Genomic DNA, 21,916 nt, shown 5'->3' on the forward strand with positions numbered 1-21,916 from the left:
AGTGAGAATAGCCTGGCTGGAGTAGAAGGTATATGATGGAACGTGCACAATTTCATAGAAAGCAGACTCGTACACTATCATCCCATTTCACCCAGTACCATAGGAAGCAGTTGGCCAGGTTCTAAGTAAATGTATTCAACTCAAGGAGTATTAAAGTTTGCAATTCATTTACAGTCAGAAACAAAGATTGTCAGAACAGGAAAGGACCTTAAAAATTATTGGTTTCAACCCATCTTACATATCAGAAAATCAAGACTCAAAGAAGGACAGTGAATTGTGTTAGAATGAGCTGCTCACCCAGTTTCTGCATTCTTTTTTTAAGAGTCCTCTAACATTTCAAGGGTCTTCTAAATATGTCAGGAATGGAAAGGACATTAACTTAAATAGGCAACTCTTCCTATTATTTCCCTGGAGACGGAAATTGTCTTTTACCTTTTTTATTATCCCAGCCTTAGCATAGTACACGGCACATAGTAAGTGCTTCATAAATGTTTATTAACTAATTTACTAATTAACTAGGGGGCATAGTGGAAAATGCACTCGACTTGGAGTCAAGGAAGAGCCGAGTTTAAATCCTGCCTGTCACACACACTTATTAAACAAATCACTTAGCCTCTCCCAGCCTCAGTTTGCTACCTGTAAAATGGCAATGATAATAGTACCCACTCATAGCTATTGTGAGAATATAATAACATTTGTAAAGTGTTTTTGCAAACTTGAAAGTGATTGATAGATAAATACTAGCTATCTATTATTCAGTACATTTACATGCCAATAAATCAAAGCTCTTTTTTTTTGTTTTTGGTCTAGAAGATGGGAGATGGGCTGAAAATTGTCCTAAGAGTAAGTTCTTCCTTGCTCTCCAGCTCTCTTCACTCTGCTCTCTGTCTCCTTGGTCTCTATCTGCCTTTCAAAGCCTTTGAGTTATAAATAGCAGGCCTGCCAAGTACCTCTTCTATACCACTCAGGACCCAGGGGTGTGAGGGGGGTGAGCCAGCAGCCAGGGTGTGCTCCCTGCTCTCTGTGTGCTTCTGCAAGGTGGAGAGATGGGGGATGGCAGAGACGGGGAGGGGGGAAAATCTGCTTCTGTGTGGCTGGTATCTCAGTACGCGAGTGGGGTGGGGTGTTTGTACAAATGTATGTTGTGGGCAAGAGAATCTGCTGGGATATGGTGCGGGCAAGTGTCTGTAAATGAATGTCAACTCTGGGAAGCCTCCGTGTCTATCTCCCTATGAAAGTGGAGAGAGGGAGAGAGAGACAAAGAGAGAGAAAAACAGAGGGGAGGGAGGGGGGGAGGGAAGGAGGGAGAGAGAGAGACAGAGAGAGAGAAAAACAGAGAGGGGGGAAGGAGGGAGGGAGGGAAGGAGGGACTTCAAGTCTAGTGGATTAGGGAGGAAGCCCCTGGCCTTTGGGCTGCCTGTGTTGCTTCCACACTGTGGTCTCCGAGCTCTGCCTGAGCCTTTGGCTCCCAGAGGTCAGGGACAACTCTCTCAGCTCACTTTTTCCCATGACTGGGACGGGGGAAGTACCGGAGGGCTGGGGCAGGCTCCAGGGAGAGCCCTGAAGGGAGTGGACGAGTGCAGCCCGCCGAGGCAGCTGGAGGTGGGATGTCAGGAAAATATTCTAACAATGAAAGATGTCCCAAAGTGGACTTGACTGCCCCAGGAAAAAGTTCACCCTTCTTAGAGGTCGCAAGCAGAACTGGACCATCAGATGCCCAATACTGTAGAAGCGGTTCTCTTTTCCAACGGGTCAGGCTCGTGTCACTGAGGGCCCTTCCAACACCCACATCTTCAGATTTTGTCTCCTGATTCCAAGTCATCAATGGCTGATCATCCCCACTGGGCTGCCTCTCCTACGGTCACTTCCCAAAAATCTGGATCCTGGGGCCATTTAGTTCTTGGTCAAACCCTGGGCCTTTGTTTCTCAAACAAAACCTTATATCTCCCACCTCCCACAATGTGGGGTGGTGATAGGTCAGGGAGAGAATAAATTTTTGTATAGTGTCCACTAAGTGCCAGGCTGGACAGCTAAGTGCCACAGACCTGGAGTCAGGAAGACTCATCAGCCTGAGTTCAAATCTGTCTTCAGACACTTCTGAGGACACTGGCAAAGTCATTGCACTCTGTCTCCCTCAGTTTCCTCATCTATAAAATGAGCCGGAGAAGAAAATGGCCAACCACTCCAGCACCTTTGCCAAGAAAACTCCAAATGGGGTCACAAAGAGCAGTACACAGCCGAACAATGACAGGTGCCAAGTATTGTGCTAACTGCTTTTATAAATATTATTTTATTGCTTGCTGCCTTGGGGAAGGGGGAGGAGAGGAGAAAGGGAGAAAAATTAGAACACAAAGTTTTGCAAAGATAAATGTTGAAATCCTTGCATGTATTTGGAAAAATAAAATACTAATTAAAAAAGAAATTACTCATTTTTCATTTTTAAAATTTTTAAAAAATAAATGCCATCTTATTTGATCCTTACAACATCCTTGTGAAGTAGATGCTATAATTAATTACTCCCATTTTACAAATGAAGAATCTAGTCAAATCGAGGTGATACAACTAAAAGTAGTGTCTGAAGCTGAATTTGAACTCAGGACTTCCTGAGTCTGGGCCCAGAGCCCAGAGCCTGGAGTCATTCAGTATAACAGTATAGGCAACATTCATAAGGTATTTTAATGTTAATAAAGCACACTGTTATAAACATTTTCTTATTTGACATTTATTATATGATAAGCTTTCACCATATTATTATGACTATTTCAGAGATAATAAAACTGAGGTTGAAGGGAAAGGACTATACTAAACCATAGAGAGTAAACCATAGACCTAGGATTTGAATCCAAGATTCCAAATTCAGGAAAACATCATATTGTTACTCTTACTCACTGAAAAGCAATCTGAGATAGTTGTTCTCAGGATTTAAAGTCACAAAACAATGACTACTGGCTCTGGAAGTAAGAGGGCTGGATTTAAACCCCATCTGTAATGATTACTGCTGGGTGACTGGACAAATTACTTGATCTCCCTGGGTACCATTTTTCTCATCATCTCATTAAAGGAGAGGGATGGAACTTGATGGCTTCTAATCCATCCATCAATCCCAAATGCTCCTGGGGTCTCTTTAGGAAAAAGTTCTCAGTCAATCAACATTTATTAAGTATCTGCTGTGTTCCAGGTAGGGCAGCTAAGTGCTGCAGTGGGTAGAGTTCCTGAGTTCAAATCTGACTTCAGATACTTAACAGCTGTGTGACTCTGGGCAAATGACGTTACCCTGCATGCTTCAGTTTCCTCATCTGTAAAATAAGCTGGAGAAGGAAATGGAAAACTACCCTAGTTATCTTTGCCCCCCCCCCCCAAAAAAAAACAAATGGAGTCACAAAGAGTCAGACATAACTGATATGACTGAACAACAAATGTGTCAGTCGCTGGGCTAAACACTGGGGATAGAATGTTTCTCATGAACTCCAGGAGCAAGGATGATGGCCCCCTTTTCTACTCACTCTCTTGAGTCCCTCATTTCCATAAAGATGAGATGGGACACAAATCTTGCCGAACAATTAGCCTGTTTTAGCTCCAGCCCTCCTTAAAAAGTCTAATGCTAATCGATCATTGAGCCAATAGGGATACTCCTCCCCTGGCCCTTGGAGAAGCTATCTGATTGAAGAGTTTGACAGGAATACACACACACACACACACACACACACACACACACACACACACACACACACACACACACCTAAAGAGTATAAACACTCCCTTATCACACAAATCAACATTGCAATTCTGTAGCTATTCAGACTTCCTCCTCATCTGGCTAGATCCAAAAGGAGTTTTCCCAAGTCCCAGAGCCTGGGAGGGTCAGTTGTCATGTGGACCAGACTCCTGGCCCCTCTAATCAGCCAGCCTGGCTGATTAGGGGGAAAATAAGAAACTGGGATGAGCTCAGGTGAGATCCATCCAGTCAAAACCAAGCTCTCCTGCCCCATCTATCCCAGAATTTGTACCTTTGAGGTCATCTGCTCTCAATCAACTCATTTTACAGATGAGGAAACAGATCATTTAACAGTAAAAAGGGAACTTAAAAAAATGCAACAAACTCTGGTTAGTATTTGCTTTGATTATTCTCATTTTTATATATGAGGAAACTGAGATAGACAGAGATCTGCCCAAAGTCACAAAGCTAGTAAGTAGCAACTACAACTACTCCAACTTCAGGTCCATAAACCAAAGCTGCCTTCTTCTGAGTGCCGTGAGAGCTGACCTGCCAAGCATCCAGACTGGCACAGAATGCCCTTCTGTCCCCAAAGACTATTTTATGAAGAACAAGCACTCACACAGTGGTTAGGAGTGGTGCAAGAACAAGGCTTTAATATTGACGATGAGACTTGGAAAACACTGGCACAGGATGTCCCAGAACAGTCATCAAAGAAGGCACCATATCCAGGAGCAAAACAGATTCATAAAAGCACAAAGAAAATCTAACAAAAACAATAAAATCTAACCATATAAATCCAGAACTGCTTCTCCTCCACATGTTCTAATAGATCCTTGTGGCCAATCTGTGGGAACACCTTCCAAGCTCATTGATCATCCATAGCCATTGTAATATCCTTGGCCATCTTTCCCAAGAGAAGTCTCTTTGGCCAAATCCTATGACTATTAGTCATAGGATGTCCGGCCCCACTGAGACCAAATCTCTCATTTTACAGATGAAGAAACTGAGGCAAATTTCTTGTTGCAGGATAAATCCAGACCCCTGGGGTTCTAGCTTTTAACACAAAAATTACATACAATAGCCATTCATTCACCCACAAGTTCATACAGCCCTAGGCCTCTCTCTTTGGTGTTCTGACCCAAGGACCCAGTGACCCACTAAAGGGAATCCATGTCTCTGTCTTCCATAGTTTTGCTATCACTTCATCTCCCCAACAGCCATTTCCCATGCCCTGCCTATTTCTCAATTACCATTCAGCTCCAAAAGAACTCGTAAAATCTTTAGAAAAGCCTTGTTAGAGCTGATCTCCTCACAGACAGCCCTTGAGAAGGTTGGGAGCCAGAAACTCCAGTGGAAGCTTTCAATGGCCTCTCCCAACCTCCCTCCGTGGGGTCTCTGGGGATAGATAACTCCAGGAACCATTCAGATAGCTGGATTTCTCTCTAGGACACAGGGACAATTCTGGGGTTTTTCTTGCTTCCACACCTTGGCTTTCAATGTCCAGGCAAAATACTTCCATCCCAACATGCAACCTCATCTATAGACCATTTATGTTGCAGATAGGAAGCCTGCGAGGGGCCAAGGGAGGTGGTGGAGAGCACAGAGCTCCCACAGAAGGCCTAAGACAAGCCTCTTGCTGTGTGGGGAGGAAGCAAGTTTGTTTGGCCACCGAGGTGTTAATGGGCTAACCTTTCCCTGGCCCAGCTCTTCTTGCCCAGTGTAGGCACCCTCCCCTGGCATGCCTGATTTCCTCTGGAGACTCCTCCAATATCCCTCCTGTTCTCTCCTCCCGCCCTCCCTCCACCCCTCATCCCCAGCTTCTTTGCTTTGGACAAACAGCTCAGCCCTGCCCTGCCATCAGGTTTAGAGCCTTCCTGTGCTTTTAATGTGGTTTGGAATGCAGATTTAATGGATAAATCCATCACCAAGGCTGGCATCCTGGAGCCCATGGTGCAGTTTCTCACACACACACACACACACACACACACACACACACACGGAAGAAAAAGGCAATTCTGGATGCCACAATCAGCTGTTTGATAGTGTGTGGACAGATTATAAGCTCTATAAAACACTGAGAAGGTACTGAAGTCTTCATGGAAGAGGCAAGGCTAGAGTTGAGTCTGAAGAATGGATGGGATTTACATAAATGGCAAAAAAAAGAGAAAAGTATTTCAGGTGATCCTAAAGGAGGGAATCAGTATGATGGATGGAACTATTAACGTTCCTAAAAGTATATTAATATTCAAAATTAAGTATGTATGTTTAGGATTCTACTGTATGAACTCAGAACGATCCACTACTACCTTTCTAATCTTATTTTTTATTGTTGGTCAGTCATCACAGTCACATCTGATTCTCTCTGGCCCCATTTAGGGTTTTCTTGGCAGATAATGGAGTGGTTTGACATTTCCTTCTCCAGCTCATTTTACAGAAGAAAAAACTGAGGCAAACAGAGTTAAGTGACTTCCTATCTCCACAAATTCAACTGTTTCACTTGCTAGATTATAGTGACAAAATGACATCCAGCTAATTAATGCCACTGATCTATCTCCTAAGGATTAATCAGGACTAGATTGGGCTTCTATTCTACTTGGATTATATTGATAGATGGCCTCTCCAATTAAAAGAAAGAGAATGCTGAATAAGGGTATCAGATAAAGCCAAATAAAGAACAGGGGCTAAGTCACAGCTGTTCTTATCCACAGAAAGAGGAGGAAACCATTGAGTTGTGTGATTTCAGGTTCCACTGTTGGAATTTGTCCAAAGAGAGGTGGTCACGCCCTGCCTGACTTCTCAAGAAAGGTGAGAGCACCAAAGGGAGGTGGGGAGCCAAACCAGACATTGTCAGCAGGTTCCCTCTGGGTTAAAGGGTCTTATACCTTCTGCCACTATCTGTGGCCCTCTACATCTCCTGCTTTCTTTTGTTTTAGTTGAGACAGGTATACATAAATCCATCAGTATGGGAGGTAACACAAGCAAGTAGTAATGTAACAAACAATAAGAATCAACATGGTATTATAAAAAATGTCCATGAGTTCCATGTGAGCATGTTGATGTCTCTGTTTCTTCTCTCTACTATTGTCTTTTTTTAAAGCAAATCCACAGAAAAGAAACTCAGTCATCTTGACCAAAAGGCAAAGGAAAGAACTACTTGAAAAATAAATGAATGAGCATTTCATTCATTTGCATAAATGAATAAATGAATAAAGATAGCTTGTACCTCAAAAGACACTCCTTTAGGTTTCAAGCTACATCCCTCTCAGTAAAGATAAGCAGGTCTGAGTCATCCAGATTCTCTCATTTGATTATCCTACTGACCCAAGGGACATATTTGTCACATACCAGGCAGAGCTAGGGTGGAATGCCCAGCATGATGAGGGATGATGGGGCACATCCTCCTTCATCAGTTCTCAGACATCTCAGGGCCCCCTGCACAACCTCCTCATCTACAAAATATCTATATATCTATATATCATTTACAAAATAACAATATATAATATAATACAATAGTACCTCTTTACCAGGGTTAATATGATAATCAAATGACTTAACATATATAAAGCACTTTTCAAACCTTAAAGTTATATAGAAATAATATCATCAAGAGAAGGGAATACTCATTTCTAAATGCCTACTATATATATACCAGGCACTGTGCTAAGGACTTTACAATTATTATCTTATTAGATTTTCACAACCACCCTGGGAAGTGAGTGCTGTTATAAAAACTAATTTTTATTTGAGGAAATGAAGACACAGTAAATGACTTGCCTACAGTCACATGGCTGGTGAATGTCTGAAGCTACTTTTGAACTCATCTCTTCCTGTCTCCTTTCCCAGAATTACTGAACCCCACTGAAGGCAAATAAACCATGCAAATAAATCTTAAATGAAAGCCAAGACCAGCTCCGTCTGGGGCTAAGGTCTGAGGCCTTCCCACACCACAAGAAGGTTTTTTCTTATCTAGCCCCATTTTGTTCTTCCCCAAAAGTCTCTTCAGCAGCAGCTGAGAATTCTAGGTTCTCTCTTCTCCACAGGCACTTTCTCAAAGATCTCTCTCTCTCTCTCTCTCTCTCTCTCTCTCTCTCTCTCTCTTCTCTCTCTCTCTCCTTTCTCTCTCCTCTCTCTCTCGCTCTTTCTCTCTTTCCTCTCTCTCTCTCCTTTCTCCTCTCTCTCTCTCTCTTTTCTCTCTCTCTCTCTCTCTCTCCTCTCTCTCTCTTTCTCTCTCTCTCCTTTCTCTCTCCTCTCTCTCTTCTCTCTTTCCTCTCTCTCTTCTCTCTCTCTCTCTCTCTCTCTTTCTTTTCTCTCTCTCTCTCTCTCTCTCTCTCTCTCTCTCTCTCCCCCTATTTCTCTCACTCTCTCTATCTCTGTGTCTTTTTTTGTCACTGTTTCTTTTTGTCTCTGTCTCCCTCTATCTCTGTCTCTGTCTGTCTCTCTGGGTCTCTTTGTCTCTGTCTATATCTTTATCTCTGTTTCTATCTCCCTTTATTTCTATCTCTCTCTCTTCTCTCTCTCTCTCTCTCTCTCTCTCTCTCTCTCTCTCTCTCTCTCTCTTCTCTTTGTCTCCCTTTCTCTCTGTTTTTGTGTCTTTCTGTCTCTGTCTCTTACTCTCTGTATGTCTCTGTCTCTGTGTCTGTCTCTCTCTCTTTGTGTGCCTCTCTTCTTCCTTCCCTCTTCCTTCTCTCTCTCTACCTTTCTCTTCTCTCTGTGACTTCCTCTCTCTCTTGTTTCTCTGTCTCTGTCTCTCACTCTGTCTCTGTATGTCTGTCTGTGTGTGTGTCTCTGTTTCTGTCTTTTTCTGTCTGTCTCTCTTCTCTCTGTTTCTCTCTCTGTATCCCTGTCTCTCTCCCTGTCTCTGTCTCTCTGTGTGTCTGTCTCTCTCTTTCCTTCCATCTCCCTTCTGCCTCTCTGTCTCTGTTTTTCCTTCCCACCTAGGTCTTCTCCCAACTCCACGCTTGCTGAAGTTTCCAAAATGTCTAGTTATAACTCTGACAGCCTGATGGAGTAATGAAGTTTGTCAAATAGATACAGAAGAAAGACTCAAAGACCTGCCCTGAAGGAGCTCACAGTCTAATTGAAAAGACAAAATTAAATTACATAAAATGATGAAAAGCCAATACAAGATAGCTAAATTGAGGGATACAGACAACATGGCATGTAGTAACTGGGGAAGAGATCTAGGTCCATCCAGTCTGGGAAGGCATCCTGGAAGAAGAAGAACTAAGAGCGAATTAAGTGGTCTTACAGAGTTGGAGACTACAAACTAGGCTGCATTAACACTGCACTCTCCCTATCACCCTCACTGAAATCCAAAACACAGAATCAGGCAGTCCAAAGTGCAATTCCTGGAAATCTATGCCAGTGGTGATGTTTCCCAGTAGCCAGAGCCCTATCCTGGAATCCAGGGGATTCCCCTTGTCTGCTTCGGACTTAATACATGACCTTGAAGTGGGTTCCTCCAAAGAGACTGTGTTGTCATGCATACCATGATGCTCCCAGCCTTGGATCATGGGTGGTGAGAGGAGTGTCCACAAGGGGAAGTCCAAGAGGTGGAGGGAGGGGAGGCAGAGGAGGATATGCACCCAAAGTGGCTAAGGCAGATAAGTCTGGAACCATCTCCGCTGACTCATCTGATTATCATTTTAGGGAAGATAATAATCCTGAAAACACATGCTCCTGTGAGAGCAGCACACTGTTGTTTTTCAATGATGAGATGAAAGGGAAAGAGACAGAGCTTTCTATTCCCCTTGCACACTTACCAGCTTGTCTTTTTACCAGTTTGCTTTGTCACAAATCAGAGGCAAAACTTCTTTTTCTTATTTGATTTTATTTATACTTGGTTTATTATTGTCTCTCTCCCACTGACCCCCCAACCCCGCAAATGAATAAAAATCCTGGAAAACAAAAATTTCATAATAAGCATGAATAATCTGGCAAAGCAAAGTCCCACATTGACCACGTCCAAGAATGTGTTTCTCATTCTGAACTTCAAGACTATTACCTCTCTGCCAGATGGCAGGTGATAGGATTAATTCTCAGGCTCCTGCTTTATCTTAACACTGATTGGAGTTCTCATGTCTCAAAATTGTTTTTCTTTATAACTTTGCCATCGTGTATAAATTGTTTTCCTTGTTCTGTTCACTTCATTCCTTTTTTTTTAATTTGAAGCTTTTTATTTTCGAAACATATGCAAGAATAATTTTTCAACATCGACTTTTGCAAAATCTTCTGTTCCAATTTCTCCTCCCTTCCTCTTTGCCCTCCCTTAGACGGAAAGTAGTTCAATATATGTTAAACATGGTAAAGATATATGTAAATACAATATAGGCATATATATTTATACAATTATCTTGTTCCACAAGAAAAATCAGATCTAAAAGGAAGAAAAATGAGAAAGAAAATAAAATGCAAGCAAACAACAAACAACAAAAGAAATGAAAATGCTATGCTGTGGTCCACACTCAGTTCCCACAGTCCTCTCTCTGGGTGTAGATGGCTCTCTTCATCACAAGATCATAGGGAGCTGATCTGAATCATCTCATTGTTGAGAATAGTCATATCCTTCACAATTGATCATTATATAGTCTTGTTGTTGCAAATGTACAGTGATTTCCTGGTTCTTCTCATTTCACTCAGCATCAGTTCCTGTAAGTCTTTCCAGGCCTTTCTGAAATCATCCTGTTGGTCATTTCTTACAGAACAATAATATTCCATATATTCATATATAGTAACTTATTCAACCATTCTCCAACTGATGGGCATCCACTCAGTTTCCAGTTTCTAGTCACTACAAAAAGGACTGCCACAAACATTTTTGTACATGTGGGTCCCTTTCCTTCCTTTAAGATCTCTTTGGGATATAAGCCCAATAGAAACACTGCTGGATCAAAGGGTATACACAATTTGAGAGCTCTTTGGACATGGCTCCAAATTGCTCCCCAGAATGGTTGGATCAGTTACAATTCCACCAATAATGTATTAGTGTCTTAGTTTTCCCACATCCCCTCCAACATTCGTCATTATCTTTTTCTGAGATTTTAGTCAATCTGATAGGTGTGTAGTGGTATCTCAGAGTTATCTTAATTTGCATTTCTCTGAACAATAGTAATTTAGAGCACCTTTTCATATGTTCAGAAATTGTTTTCAATTTTTTCATTGAGAATGGATGCTCATCAATTGGAGAATGGTTGAGTAAATTGTGGTATATGAACGTTATAGAATATTATTGTTCTGTAAGGAATGACCAGCAGGATGAATACAGAGAGGACTGGAGAGACTTACATGAACTGATCCTAAGTGAAATGAGTAGAACCAGGAGATCATTATATACCTCAACAATGATACTGTTTGAGGATGTATTCTGATGGAAGTGGATCTCTTCAATAAAGAGAGCTAATTCAGTTTCAATTGATCAAAGATGGGCAGAAGCAGCTACACCCAAAGAAAGAACACTGGGAGATGAATATAAACTGCTTGCATTTTTGTTTTTCTTCCCGGATTATTTATACCTTCTGAATTCAATTCTCCCTGTGCAACAAGAAAACTGTTCAGCTCTGCACACGTATATTGTATCCAGGATATATTGTAACCTATTCAACATGTAAAGGATTGCTTGCCATCTGGGGGAGGGGGTGGAGGGAGGGAGGGGAAAAATCGGAACAGAAGTGAATGCAAGGGATAATGTTATAAAAAATTACCCTGGCATGAGTTCTATCAATAAAAAGTTATTTTAAAAATTTCTTCATTGAAAATAGTCTTTATATCCTTTGACCAACTATCAATTGGAAAATGGTTTGAATTCTTATAAATTTGAATCAGTTCTCTATGTATTTTAGAAATAAGGCCTTTATTGAAACCTTTGAATGTAAAAATGTTTTCCCAATTTATTGCTTTCCTTTTAATCTTGTCTGCATTAATTTTGTTTGTACAAAAACTTTTAAACTTGATATATTTTGGGATCAATAATGAGATTCAGTTCTTCTTTGGTCACAAATTCCTTTCTTCTCCACAGACCTGAGAGGTAAACTATTCTATGTTCTTCTACTTTGCTTATAATATCACTCTATGTCTAAATCATGAACCCATTTCAACCTTATCTTCACATGTGGTGTTAGGTATGGGTCAATGTCTAGTTTCTGCCATACTAGTTTCCAATTTTCCCAGCAGTTTTTGTCCAATAGTGACTTTGGGTTTGTCAAATACTAGATTACTATAGTCACTATTTTTATCCTGTGAACCTAATCTATTCTACTACTCTATTTCTTAGCCAGTATCAAATGGTTTTGATCATTGATACTTTATAATATAGTTTTAAGTCTGGCACAGCTAGGCCACCTTCGTTGGCATTTTTTTTCATCAATTCCCTTGAAAGTCTTGACCTTTTGTTCTTTCAGATGAACTTTATTTTTTTTTCTAGATTTGTAAAATAATTTATTGGGAATTTGGTTAATATGACACTAAATAAGTAGAATAATTTAGGTAATATTGTCATTTTTATTATATTTGCTCAATCTACTCATGACACTTGATATTTTTTCAGTTGCTTAGATCTAACTTTATTTATGTGGAAAGTGTTTTGTAGTTATACTTACATAGCTCCTGACTTTGCCTTGGCAGATAGATTCCCAAATATTTTATAGTATCAACAGTTATTTTGAATGGAATTTCTCTTTTTATCTCTTGCTGCTCAACTTCGTTAGTAATATATAAAAATGCTAATGATTTATGTGGATTTATTTTGTATCCTGCAACTTTGCTAAAGCTATGAATTGTTTCTAGTAGTTTTTTAGTTGATTCTCTAAGATTCTCTTCAGTATACTATCATATTATCTACAAAGAGTGATAGTTTGGTTTCCTCATGATCTACTCTAATTCCTTTAATCTCTTTTTCTTCTCTTATTGCCAAAGCTAACATTTCTAATACAATATTGAATAGTAATGGTAGTAGTGGGCAACCTTGTTTCATCCCTGATCTTACTGGGAATGGTTCTAGTTTGTTCCTATTATATATGATGCTTGCTGATGAATTTAGATAAATACTATTGATCATTTTATGTTCACTTCATTCTTTATCAGTTCATATGGCTCTTCTCAATATTCTCTGAAATTGTCCATTTTGTCATTTCTTGTGGCACAATACCATTCTATTCCCATGTATCATTCTCCAATAGAAAGATATTTTATTAGTTTATAATTTGGGGCTACTAGTGTGCTAGTAAATGTTTAAAAAACATTTCTCAAAGGAAAAAGACATATTTTTAAGTTTAATCCATATTATTAACGTTTTTTCTATTATTTTCTTAAGTCTAGTTCTTTAAAAGCAATGAATCAGGCCTTGAATAGTGTTTGCTGATTTCTAAAATATAAATTTAACTTGAGAACTAGTTTGAGCTGGCTCCAGCACAGGTCAGTAACATAGTTCAGATTGTTGTCCAGAATGATTCCTTCAATATTTGTTCTTCCCACTTTTGTCATCTTTGCCAATCTGGTGGATATATGGCAGAACCTCAAAGTTGCTTTTAATTTGTATTTTTCTAAATATTAATGATTTGGAACATTTGTCTATACAATTGTTTAATAGTTTGGATTTCTTCTCTTGAAAATTGCCTGTTCATATCCATAGCTATTTATCTATTGGGAAATGGCTCTAGGTCTAATAAATTTAAATCATTTCCTTAGATATTTGGATATAAGATCTTTATCAGAGAAACTTACTGCAAAGATTTTTTTTCCTCAAAAGAAACAATGAGAAATAATAGAAAGGAGGATGACCTTCAAATCAAAAGACTCACATTCAGATCTTACCTCTTAAGCCTTATTAGCCACGTGATTATGGGCATGACTTGACCTTTATTTCTTCATTGCAAAATGGGGATAATATCAGTGGTCTCTATCTTATCAGGTGCTTATGAGAGAAGTATTTCAAAGCTAAAAGGGCTAGATAAATGTTAGTTATTCACATTATATTTGAGATACAGGATAAAGTCTTGGGGCAATATTAAAGTATAGAGCTTAAGCTTATGAACTGAGACTTTGGGGGACATTCTATTTGCTTGGTCACTGATCAAATGGCCCATGTAATCATTTTTCAAACCTTAAAATGCTAGTTATTCTTAGAATTATTGAAATATGTGCTTGGTCAATGGAATCATCCCACTTGGTCTTCTAAATACCCTATACATATATACACACACACACATACCCCTACCATTCACAAAATCCATTCTGTACATGGACACCTGATTAGAATCTATTTTTCATTAAATCATTCAGGAGCTTTCAATAACTTCACTATTTTCCTTTTTTTTATTACATTAAGACATTTTTATGGAATAAAACAAGCATTTCCATAACAATACAATAAAAAGAGGCGTATATATGAAACTAAAAATCTATTCTGTACAACTTGCTTTTCCTTTCAAAGATATGTCAAAATTTCAAGTAAATTTTTCCTTTCCTTTTGTTTTACCCTCCTTCAATAACTTCACTTTAAAATGTGAAGCATATTATAGGAAGGGAAGACTGGAGATAGAGAGGGATATTCAGGCTTATGTGTATGTGTTTACTTTATATCTATGATGTACCTACTGTTTCCCCAGTAGCCTTTGAAGGCAGAGAGTTTCGTTTATGTCCTTGTATCCCCAGGGATTTGCACTGTGCTTAGCAATATATAATGTGGTGATTAATAAATGCTCAGTAAATTGAACTGAACTGAATGACTCATCATCACTTGCAAGAAAAATGTCTAATTCCTTAGGAGGCTATTTGAGATTTTCTGCAATTTGTCTCAAATTTACCTTTCCTGTCTTATCTCCCCGTGGTTCCCTAAACACACACACACACACACACACACACACACACACACACACACACACACGTCCCTTTGCTCCAGTTTATTTTCTTTAACTGTCCCTAATATACAACCTCCTGCTGTCTTGCTGATCTCTTCCAGTATGAACAGTATTCCCACCACAAATTTTAGCAAATGGATGAGTACAAATCAGCCCATATTGTTCTCTGTTCCTGTCTTCCCAGGAGTTATTGGAGTAAGGACACTGAATTAAGTGGGATGATGCTACATCTGGTTCTTTAAGTTATCCTCATAACTACATAGTAACAACCTTAAATGGAGCAATGATCTCACCTGTAGGTTGCAATCCCCTCCTTGCCTAAATGATTCTTGTCTTCATTTTCCCAAGAGGATTCACCTAATGTGTTGGAAGTTTTTTAGCATTTTAAGGAATACAACTTTATCAGTCAGTCAATCAATAAATTAATTTACTAAGCACCTAGTATATGCCAGACACTATATTAAGCATGGAGAAAACAAAAAAAAGACAAAAAACAGTTCTTGTCCTTAAAAATCAGGGACAATCTACTGAGGGAGAAATCAAGCAAACAAATATGTACAAACAAGCAATAGCATGATAAATTGGAAATAATTAACAGAAGATAAGTACTAGAATTAAGAAATGTTGGAAAAGACTTTTTGTAGAAGATGGGATTTTAGTTGGAACTTAAAAGAAGCAAAGAAAAGAGTAAATAGAGAAGAGGCAAGAAAATATCATGGGGAGAGGGGACAGATAGGAAAAATGCCCAGAGCTGAGAGATAAAGTGAATTATTCATGGAACAGTAAAGGAAGTCATTGTTACTGGATTGAAGAGTAAAGTATTAAAAAAAAAACTGGATTGGTTGGAGAGGGCTAGGTTATAAAGGAGTTTGAATGTGAAACAGAGGATTTTGTATTTGATCCTGGAGGTGATAGGAAGCCACTGTAGCTTATTGAGTAGAGGAGGTGATATGGTAGGACTTGGTAGGAAAATTACTTTGGTGACTAAATAGAAGATGGATTTGATCAGAGAGAGAACTGGAGCAGGCAGACCTACCAGAAAGCTATTTTAATAGTCCAGGAATGAGATAATGAGGACCTGACTGTATCAAAGGAGAAACGAATATCTGAAAAACATTGCAAAGGTGACAGATCTTGGCAATGAATTGGATATGAGGGGTGAGAGTGAAGAGTCAAAAGATGATCCCAACGTTAGAAGCCTGAGATACTGAGAAGATGCTGTTGCTTTCTACAATATTAAAGAAAGTTGGAGTAAGGGAGGATTTAGGAAGAAAGATAAGTTCAATTTTGAACATGTTGAGTTAAAATGTCCATCCAGTTCAAGATGCCTGAAAGGAAGATGAGAGATTGGAGGTCAGCAAATATGTTGGGACCAGAAAGGTAGATTTGAGAATTGTTAGGAAAGAGGTGGTAATAAAATTCATGGGAGTTAACAAGATTTTTAAGTAAAGAAACATAGGGGAAGAGGAGAAGGTCCAGAATCGAGATCCAATAGGAGAACCAGGAAAAAAAGTGATGTCCTGAAAACTTAAAGAAAAGAAAATATCAACCAGGAGAGAGTCAGTGGGAGAAAAAGGATTGAGGGAAAAAACCACTGGATTGGTCAACTAAAAGATCACTGGTCACTTGGGAGAGAACAGCTTGAAGGAGATGATAAGGTTGGAAGCCAGATTATAAGAGGTTAAGGAGAGAGAGCGAAAGAAGAGAAAAGTAGGGACACTTACACCTTCTCCCTTGGTAAAATCACTTTTTGTCCTTATAGGGATGACTGCCAGATATATACAACCAGTGTAAAACCTTCTCCTGAGTTCTAATTCTACATCAGTCAACAAGCATTTGTTAATCACTTATTATGTGCCAGGCATGGAGCTGAGTATAAGAATACCAAGATAATCTCTGACTTCAGAGAATTCAGATTCTAATATGGGAGACTATGTGCAAACAACTATACACACACACACAATACATACATACATATATGTATATACACATACACAAATATATATATATGTATATATATATATATATATATATATATGAAAGGAGTGGGGAAGGAAGGAAGGCAGAAAGGAAGGAAAGAAGAAAGGAATAAAGGAAGGAAGGAAGGAAGGAAGAAGGAAGGAAGGAAGGAAGAAGGAAGGAAGGAAGGAAGAAGGAAGGAAGGAAGGAAGGAAGAAAGAAAGAAAGAAAGGAAGGAAGGAAGGAAGGAAGGAAGGAAGAAGGAAGGAAGGAAGGAAGGAAGGAAGGAAGGAAGGAAGGAAGAAGGAAGGAAGGAAGAAGGAAGGAAGGAAGGAAGAAAGAAAGAAAGGAAGGAAGGAAGGAAGGAAGGAAGGAAGGAAGAAGGAAGGAAGGAAGGAAGGAAGGAAGGAAGGAAGGAAAGAAGAAGGAAGGAAGGAAGGAAGAAAAAAGAAAGAACAAGAGAGAAAGAGAGAGAAAAAGAAAGGGCTTTGCATCCAGCTGCATAACCTATGTAGTATATTTTTCATCCACTAATATAATAAATAATAAATATAAAATAAATATAACAATTATTATGCAATATAATAATAATTTGGAATTTTTTATTTCTTAAATGTTTCAATCTATAGTAGTTTGTTTTTGTCAAAAAAAAAATTTGTCATCATGATAAAAAAAAAAAAAAAGGAAAAGGAATTGACTGAAATTTCTGATGGCCAAATTCTGGAGAAAGCTAGATCTCTTTCTGTGAAATCTTGAAAAACAGGAGGCTTTAAGAATTCTCTCAGACCCCAGCTGACTCATTGTTTTGCAACAAATGGGTTTCAGGAGGAGAGGCCCATTGACTTCTCTGCCCTGTCTGAAAATAAGTCTTGTTAGATCTTGTAGTCCCCAACCGTCTGAGAAGGAGGCATCCACTGATTGGGTTATCTCTGCCCCCAGCCCCCAGCCCCCAGCCCTTTTGTCAAAACAGCTCTTAGGACTACAAAACAACCCTTGAGGAAATAGTGTGTAATATGGGGGTTGGTTATCTGCTGAGTGCCTACAGAAGCCAAAGCTAGGGAGGGGACAAGAAAGAGTTTTTGCCAACTCTAGGAGACAGACATGGGAAGGGCTCTGGGGGCGATATTAGACTGAGGTATTGGGATGCAGAAGGGTCAATTTCCCAAACTAGAGACATCTTAAACTCCTGGGGATGAAATAAATAAAGGGTAGGGGGAACCTGTCTGGTCATTCACTAGGAATCTGTGCATCTGTATGCAGAGATCCTGAGATAAGAGGTTCAAATGGATCCCTCCGGAAACCAGACATATGTGATACAATGGGAAATGGAAAAACAAGGGAGATTCTTTTGAAATGGAGGATTTCATGAAAATCATTATGGGGGGTGGCGAGACTTTAAGTAGTGAGGGGTCAGATTGGGGATTGTTTGTGTTGTTGTTGTTGCTGGGCTTTGCGGTTGGGGGTGGGGGTCCGGAGACAGTTTCACACAGGGAGGATGGATAGAATTTCTAATAGATGCTGTGGACCGGTATTGAACTTGATGATACTGGTTACAACCTCCAGTTAAAAGAGTTTTTTTCCCCTTCTTTCATATGGTTTGTCTAAATTCAGACAGCTGTCAAAAATGCCTCACTTTTAAACTGCTAATCTCATTAGTGTCCATCTCCCCAAGCTGTTTTATAGCTGTTTTTTCTAAGCTCTTAGAGAGCCTGGGCTGGAGGCTGGCAGGAGGAGGACAGGGTGGAGGGTTGAATCTAGGTACTCTTCTTTGAAAACTTATTACCCCATCAAAATATTTATTGAGACCTCAGGGAAGCTGCAAGATCAGTCAATAAACACTTATTAAGTGCCTGCCATGTATCAGTCACTGTGCTAAGCACTAGGGATACAAAAAAGGGGAAAAAACACCTCACAGTCCTACCATCAAGGAGTTTACAATCCAATGGGGGAAAAACACACAGAACTATATACAAACAAGCTATATGCAGGCCAAATTGGAAATAATCAGAAGAAAGGCGCTGCAATTAAGGGGGATCAGGAAAGGCTTCCTATAGAACCTACTTCTGATTCAGCTCCTGACACACTTTCATTTTTTTTCTTTCATGCCTTCAGCTTCTAACATAGTATCTGGCCTATAATGAATGATAAATGCTTTTGGATAGATGGATGGATGGATGGATGGATATTGAATAATTTATTTGAGAATGATAAATGCTTTTGGATGGGTGGATAGATGGATGCTGAATAATTTATTTGAAGCTCCAGATGCAGGGAAAAGAAGTTTTGGTCAGAAAAATCAAAGTGTTACCAGCGGTTATCTGACCACAGCGATGAATCTAAGAACATGAGAGCTCCACTGGTATTTCAAGGTCAAAGGCTCTTCTCCCCTCATCTTAACAAAGCTTTTTCCCCTGCTTAGCATGAGAGATTATTATTCACACATCAAACAACAGCCTGTTGAAAAAATGAAAATTTTAATCCCCCAGATGTTGCCAAATATCCAAGAATTTGGCCCAATGTAGACAAATAGTTGCCAGGATGAGTTTTTCATGCTTTTACTCCTGGCTACCATCAGAGACTCAGAAGCCCAGAAGAGGTGAAAGAACATAGTGGCCAGGGAACATCTTATTTCCTTAAATTTTCATGATTTAACACTACCCCTTCTACAATTCAAAGAGAAAATCAGGCAGCGAAACATATAGCTGAAAGGGAAAGACACCCATCTCAGGGTCAGTTACTGTTGAGGAAAGGAAAGAAGTTAACTTGACTGAGGTCCAGTATTTAATAGCCAAACTAAAGTAACCCTCTCCAAAGCCTCCTTTTTGGGCCCTGTTGCTCAGTGACTTTTTAAGCCCTGCTATCTTGCCTCCCCCTTACACACACACTGCTCTGATCCTTTCTAACTGTACCTCTCCAGGTCAAATCCCAAGCCATTTTCCTAGGAACCCTATCTCTGTGTCTCCAAAATGCCTTTTCTCTTCAGCCCTAATCTTGCACTTTCAACTCCTCATTAGTTGAAAAGGTTGATGAGGAAACCAAGGACCAATGACATGAAGGTACTTACTAGAGATCACATAAACAGCAGGTTTCCCTCAACATGTCTAAAACATCATCGCCTCCAGCCCTCCCCCACCAACCAGCTTATCTTTCTTATTTTACCTTATTTTCCTTAATTACCTTAAGCTTTTTAAAGGCAGGGACCATTTTTTTCTGTCTTTGTATCCCCAGTAGTCAGCACAAATATCTTACACATAGTATGTGCTTAATAAATGTTATTGAATTGAATTAATTCCACCAGCCTCCAGTCAGCCAAAATCAAACCCCTATCTTTTTCTGGCCCTTCCTCCTGCTCTATTGGCAAGTCCTATCACTAGGATCTCTCTTTGTAATTCTTCTCCCTTTGCCTCCTTTCCACTCATTTAGATTTTCATCACTCCCTTCCAGACGGTATCACCTACTGATTTTGTCTCCCAGCCTTCCGCCTCTTTCCCTCCTACGTGCTTCTGCTAAAACAACCTTCCCAAAACATTTAAGTCTTTTTCCTGTCCATGTTCCTCTATTTACCTATTCCCATCCAATGAGTCAGTTCTCCCTGACTCTGACATAGACATTCCTACTTCGTTTGTAGAAATGGGGTTAAGTGACTTGCCCAGGTTCACACGGCTAGCTAAATATTGGAGGCTGGATTTAAACTCAGGTCCTCCTGATTCAGGGCTGATTATTCTATCCATTGCACCATCTAGCTGCCCCTTGTCTAAGATTCTTAAAAAAGACTGTAAACTACTTAGAGGCAAAGATTACGATTTCTTGTGCTTTATTTCCTTATACTTCAATACAGTAAATGCTTGGGCACTGATAATGATCATGATAACTTTGGAATTCTAAGGTCAAACAAGAATATTGTTTTTTCTGTGAGTCCCAGTTCTTTTTTTTATTTATTTTTCCTCTTTTTAAAAATCATAACTTTTTATTGACAGAACATATGCCTGGGTAATTTTTTACAACATTATCCTTTGCACTGTGAGTCCCAGTTCTAAACAAGGGTGCTCTGGCCTGGAGTTTGCAGAAGAAATATTTTAGATAGGCACTCTGTCAAGGAGGGCTTTATGATTGCAGACAAATCTGATTTGTAGTCAATCAACTTTGTGTTTTACTTAGTTTTCCTGGTTTTGGGGAGGTTTTTGTTGTTGTTGTTGTTGTTAAGGCAATTGGAGTTAAGTGACTTGCCCAGGGTCACACAGCTAGGAAGTGTGTTTGAGGTCAAATTTGAACTCAAGTCCTCCCGACTTCAGGGCTGGCGCTCTAACCACTGTACTACCTAGCTGCCCCCTCCTGGTATATTTTTAAAATTAAACTTTATGTTTTTCAATTATCAAGTATTCATGTATTTCCTTCATTGAACATTTTTTTAAAAGGAAAGAAAAAAAAAAAAAGAAAATGCTTGTAGTAAATAGTCACAGTCAAGAAAACAAATTTCCATATTGACCATGGCCAAAAAAATTGTGTTTATTAACCCATTTCTGTCAGGAGGTGAGTAGTATTCTTCTTCATCTAGGAACTGGAATTCCTGTAGATATTTTAAATTCAACAAATCCACAGTTAATCTCATTTTCTTCCCCCCAAAAAAACTTTCTCCACTTCCAAACTGCTCCATTACTTTCCAGGTACCTCCATCCTCATCACTCCTCTTGTTCTTGTGATTGGAGGGCTGTTATAAATTCCAAAACCTCCATTTAAGGAAGAGGCTCAGGACAGGTATCTCCTCATCTTCCACTTGGCTGCACTACTTTGGGATTTCCCTTCCATGTTCCTGAATCCAATACTCTCCCCCAACCTCCTTTTCAGTGTTGGCTTTTCCAATCAGAGTGTAAGTTCCTTGAGGGAGAGTCCTTCTTCTTTCCATATTTATATCTCTGTTGCTTAACACAATACCTGGCAAATAGTAGGTGTTTAATAAATGCTTGTTTTCTGACTAACAGAGTGATCATTAGTTTTCTGGAAACATGAATGATCATTATGTTAATCAGAATTATTAAACCTTTCTAATCTGTTTGTGAAAATTGTTTTTTTTACAATGATATAAATTTTTCTCTTTCTACTCATTTCACTCTGCAAAACCATACAGGTTTCTACAGGTTTCCCTGAAACTGTCTCATTCTTCACTTCTAGCATAATAATATTCCAATTCATTCACATGCCATAATTTTTAGGTCATTCTTCAAATGCCATAATTTTTAGGTCATTCTTCAACTGATCAGTAGCCCTTTCTTTCCAGTTCTTCACCATCTCAAAAATAATGACCATATACATATAGGAAATTTTCCTCTTTCTTTGTTCTCCTTAGATATAAACCTAATCCATTTCTGGGTCAAGGGATATACAGGGC

Source organism: Antechinus flavipes, chromosome 2, assembly GCF_016432865.1.
Source record: "Antechinus flavipes isolate AdamAnt ecotype Samford, QLD, Australia chromosome 2, AdamAnt_v2, whole genome shotgun sequence".
NCBI lineage: Eukaryota > Metazoa > Chordata > Mammalia > Dasyuromorphia > Dasyuridae > Antechinus > Antechinus flavipes.